The sequence below is a fragment of the Microtus ochrogaster genome, chromosome 8, assembly GCF_000317375.1.
Source record: "Microtus ochrogaster isolate Prairie Vole_2 chromosome 8, MicOch1.0, whole genome shotgun sequence".
Taxonomy (NCBI): domain Eukaryota; kingdom Metazoa; phylum Chordata; class Mammalia; order Rodentia; family Cricetidae; genus Microtus; species Microtus ochrogaster.
The window spans coordinates 38,260,573-38,266,087 of NC_022015.1; the positions used below are offsets into that span (position 1 = coordinate 38,260,573).

The following is a 5,515-nucleotide window of genomic DNA, read 5'->3' on the forward strand; positions in this document are numbered from 1 at the left end:
ACCTAATTGCTGCTTGGCTTTCTGGCCAAGACCAAGTGCACTAAGCACTCCAAGTCCACACCAACTAGCTGTAAGGTGTAAGTAATCAAAAGCCTCTGTTGGGGCAAATCAGGCTCTGCCAAGCTCATGATGTACAGATGTCCCAGTTGGACATAAAAGTAGAAGCCTCTATGTGCTTACCCAATTTGCCCTCTTAACTGCCACTCCAACTAGTATCCAGATGTCAGTCTCTAATCTCTCAAACCTGAAATAAATTGATCATTGTTCTAACTGGTAAATATCTCCCTTTCCAGTAAAGGGGAAAGGACTTTCTTAAAAACTAACCAAAGGTGCTTGTTTTGGCAGCACATATATCAAAACTGGAACAATAGAGTAACCGTTCTAGACCCTGTGAAGCATTCCACATTTTCCAGACTATGGCTCCAAATCCTGAGGCCATCAGAGTCAGCACAAGTTGAGGAAGAGGAAAGAAAGGAAGGTAATTCAGTGGTGTGTGGCCCAAGTCCTGCAAAAGGATGATTTTGGAGTTACTTGGTTGGGGAGGCCTTTGCAAAACTGGTACCCCAGGTAGATGAAGCTAAGACCCTGGTCATAAAGGACATGACTAAAGTCTCAGAGAAAGAGAGGCTAAAAACGTTGAGAAAAGAAGTACTAGAGCTCTTGAAACTGACAAAAAGATCCAAAAGTCAAGTTGGCAAAAGTGATGGCTACATTAGAGTCACTGTTAACAGTTGTGGAGAAAGGGCTCATTCCACCTAGAAAAGGAAGCTGATACCTGATGACTAAGGATAACCTCCAAATCTACTGCTCTGACATCAGTTTTTATTTGATCTTGAAAGCCAGGAGAACATGTGGGCATCTTGTCACAGGAAGGCTTGTTACCTACAGAAATCTGATCAACAACCTATCAGTTGTGATCAAGCTGACACTTGTGGAAACTGTCCTCTGAAATCTGTCACTTACTCAGTTAAGGATGCTGTTGTAAACAAAGAACTGAATCCAAAGCAAAAATAACCAAAACCAAATCAAAGTCTATTTCACAAACTTCTACTAATGCTGCTAATCTGTCTGATGATCCGGATTCTGATGAAGTTGCACTAATACTATAAGGAAATGAAAGACAGACAAAAATTGAAGAGAAGAAAGCAGTGCTGAAGAAAAGGATCTCAAAGATCAAAATGCAAAGAGAGCCATTACCTACCAGATTACTAAAAATGGGGGACTTAGACCTAGGAGAAAAGAAAACTGACAGAAATCCCAGAGTAAATAGGGAAAAGTTCAGAAGAGCCAAAATTCAAAGATGAGGTGAGGTTCATAAAGTTCATAGAAAGAGCAATGGTATAATGATGAACTATCTGGCATTTGCACTGGAGTTAAAAAGTGGCGCATGCCTTTAATCCCAGCACTCGGGAGGCAGAGGCAGGCGGATCTCTGTGAGTTCGAGACCAAATTGGTCTACAAGAGCTAGTTCCAGGACAGGCTCCAAAACCACAGAGAAACCCTGTCTTGAAAAAAAAAAAATGCATTAAGCTGCCATAGCACACACTTCTAATCCCAGCACTCAGGAGGCAGCGGCAGGCTGATCTCGGTGGAATTCGAGGCCAGCATGGTCTACAAAGAGAATTCCAGGACAGGCTCCAAAGCTATACAGAAAACCCCTACCCTGTCAAAAAAAAAATAAAGGGAAAAAAGTATACTAAGCTTAGGTAAAATTGCTACATAGTCTAGTTTTTTGCAATTATTTTAGATCAATGAAAGTATTTAAACTTTGAGGCCAACTTGGTCTACAGAATGAGTGCCAGAGCCACACAGAAAAATCCTGTCTTTTCTGCCTCCCGCAAAAAAAAAAAAAAAAAAATATTTTAAACAACAAAAAAAGGCAAACCAAAGCTAAAAAAAAAAAAACCTTCATATTACATTTTCTTTGTTGTGTAAGGAGAGGGACAGCAAGGGGCCAAGGCATGTGTTTGGAGATAAAAGGACAACTTGCTGAAGTTTGTTTTCTCCTTCCACTATGAGTCCTGAAGAGCAAACTCGGTGCAGCTTATCAGCAAGCACTTTACCATTAAGCCACCTCACCAGATCACTCCTCAGTCGAAGTCCCCATACTTCCAGCACCACCCATTACAAGGTCTGTGCTTAAGGTGTTAAGCAAGAACCTACAGGAATTTGGCAAGCTGAGGCAGGAGACTTTAACTTTATCTCAACTTAAAGGCTAACCTGGGTCACAGCACAAGGCACTGCATAAAAGGGGGGAAGGGCAAAACAGACAGGAAAGACAGGGGAAGGTAAAAAACAACATACAGAATCTGGGGGAAGACTTGATAGGTCTGGAAGCAGGGAGCTGAGTGACTCAAGCACTAAGTATCCATCTTGTTAACACACAGCTCTTCACCAGCATGGAAGGACCTTTTTAAAACACCCAAATCAAGAAGACCAGTCAAAGTAACATCTTGAAAAACAAAAATGCAACCATTTTTATTTTTTTCTTGGTAGCAGTGGGGATTCAAACCTAGGGCCAAAAGCATGCTAGCTAAGTCCTTTTAAAATATTTATGTGTATATGTGCATGAGCATATGTATGCTTGTATACCACATGTGTGCGGGGGCCTGTGGAAATCAAAAGAGGACATCAGAACCTCAACTGGAGTTAAAGGCAATTGTGGATGCTACAAACCAAACCCAGGTCTTCTGCAAGAGCAGCCAGTGCTCTAAACCACTGAGCCACTAGAAAGTCTTGGTAAACTGCCCAGCAGGCTTTGAACTTGCTATCCTACCTCAACCTCCCCAAGTAGTTGGGTTACAAAACTATATACCAGGTCCTGTTTATTTGTTTATTTACAAGACATCTGGCAACCAAAGTTCAAACAAGTAAAAGTCAGTCAACCAATACCAGCCCTTTTCCCTGAGGCTTCGACTTAGACCTTATCTGGCCATACCTCACTAATGTCAGAATACACTGCTGGGCTACTTTCTGCATCCTTAAAATCAATACAATATGATACTACGTAACAGATGTTATACTGTATTATTCAGGGAATGGAGGGGAAAATGACGTCTTCCACATGTTCAATACAAATGCATCCAAAAGCTAGGACACAAGCCACTACAAGCAGCACTCAGAGCATTGAAGTGGCAGACACTGAAGATCTCTAAGTGGCCACAGCAGAGCATATCTACATTCACATTTATTAGAGGGACTCAGTGAAGTGCTCCATACCTATGGCAAATTCAAATTTTGCTTTTAAAAACTTTCTGGAATTTAATACACTTAATCCATGCTGTGTGAACCCACAGATGTGGAGCCCAAGGATACAGAGGGCTGAATATATAATACTAACAAGCTTTGTTAACTGTCTTTGTAATTGTAAGCTCTAGACTGCAGATCCTTAAGGGCTGTTCATCAATGAATCTGAATCTCTAATACATTTCCAACAAAGGAGATTCAATTAGTACACCTGCTGATCAAAACCTCCGGGGGGAGGAGGGGAGAGGTGCTGAGGGCTGGAGAGATGGCTCACTGGTACAAAGCACTTACTACTCTTGTAGATGACCTGGGTTTAGTTCTCAACACACACACAGTTGCTCACAAATGTCTGTAACTGCAGTTCTGGGTTGCTGGGAATTTAACTCAGGACCTTTGGAAGAGCAGGCAAAGCTCTTAACCATTGAGCCATCTCTCCAGCCCAATCAACTGCAGTTCTAAGGGATCCAATGTCCTCTGTGGGCACAGCATGCACATAATACATACATGCAGGCAAATACTCATACATAAAATAAAAAGAATCTAAAAATTATTTAGGAAGATTAGAAGTAGATTAAGGTGGGCATGGTAGCTTACAACTATAATCTCAGCACTTGAAAGGCAGGGACAGAAGGATGTCAAGTTCAATGCTAGCCTGGGCTACATGGCAAGACCCCGTCTCTAAACAAGGAGGGGGTAATAAATGATGGGAACAGTAAGTGGTTGTTAAGAGTTGTGGGTGGGTTGACTGAAGTTCTCAACACAACCACAGGCTCAGATTCAGGATAGAAGTCAGAAACCATCTCCATGCCTCCTGTCTTATAATATGTGCCAAGAGTACCAGTTAGTGCTGAATTTATAGTTTTCCTAACACTCCTCACTTTAACCAGTCACATCATACCAACTTTAAGTACCTCCCTCTACTGCCACACCACATATCTCCAGGAAGAAAGACATTTCTCCACCTGCATCAGAGTCCAGGACACAGACAACTCCTTTACAACTGGGTATGGGTGCTAAAAGCAGAACATACCATATGTTCCCTCCCCTCCACCCTCAAGAGACAGAACTGAGTAAACTGATCCCGGTTTAACAACTCTAGGGAAAGGTTTTCATTTTAAAAAGAGGGGGTAGGGTTAGAGATCTAAAAACAAAACTGACAGCTGATCACAAGATGTCGGCAAAAGATTTTTTAAAAAAAATAAACTCAAGAATGGTATGTTATTTGGCATTGGGGAAAAACTAACTTGCTAAGTTTTTTTTGTTTTTTGTTTTTTGTTTTTTTTTTTGGTTTTTCGAGACTGGGTTTCTCTGTAACTTTGGAGCCTGTCCTGGCACTAGCTCTTGTAGACCAGGCTGGCCTCGAACTCACAGAGATCCGCCTGCCTCTGCCTCCCAAGTGCTGGGATTAAAGGTGTACGCCACCACCCACCGGCTAACTTGCTAAATTTTAAGCTCAATATTACAATGTATCTTCGTGAGATAAAGGGGGAAACTTTCAAAGTTGTATTTGCAAAATATATAATTTTAAAGCTAAAACTTCAGGCATCTGACATGCTACACACCTTGTCTTCCTGCCACTAAATAACCTGGAAGGCAGGATCCAGGTACTGCAGACACAGCTCCCAACCCACAAAAGTCCTGGAACTCAGCCCGTGAATCTCCACTCCACAACAGTGTAGGTTCTAAAAGGCAGTGGCACTCCAGTATTGTCTAGGAAGGTCTATGAAAGTACATTCTCGTGCCTGCAAGATGCCTCAGTGGTAAAGGGTGCTTTCCAAAGCCTGCTGACCTGAGTTTCATCCCTGGGACCCAAACAGTAGAAGGGAAGAACTGACTTGCACAAGCTGTCCTCAGGCACTCATGTGCTGCAGTATATGTGCACCTACAATTACACACTTGCAAACTCACACATATGTAATATTTTTTTAAAAAACTAAGCCTCACGCTGGCAGCGATGGTGCACATCTTTAATCACAGTACTTGGGAGGCAGAAGTAGGCGAATATCTGTGAGTTCAAGGCCAGCCTGGTCTACAGAGAGTTCCAGGACAGCCACAGCTACACAGAGAAACTCTCTCGAGAAAATAAACAAAGTCTCAACTTCTACCACAAATTTACAAAGGTGAAGTCTAACATCCATGGTTTAAAAATATTCCAAGTGTCGGGCGATGATGGCGCACGCCTTTAATCCCAGCACTCGGGAGGCAGAGGCAGGCGGATGATCTCTGTGAGTTCGAGACCAGCCTGGTCTACAGAGCTAGTTCCAGGACA

The 5,515-nt window shown here is 42.4% G+C and overlaps 1 protein-coding gene and 1 pseudogene across 9 annotated transcripts in view; one reads left to right on the forward strand and one right to left on the reverse strand.

Annotated features, from left to right (window-relative positions):
* Positions 1–5,515, reverse strand: part of Ppp6r3 (protein phosphatase 6 regulatory subunit 3) — a 136,310-nt gene that overhangs the window by 127,002 nt on the left and 3,793 nt on the right. The window lies entirely within an intron of this gene.
* Positions 1–5,515, forward strand: part of LOC102000247 — a 10,614-nt pseudogene that overhangs the window by 1,372 nt on the left and 3,727 nt on the right.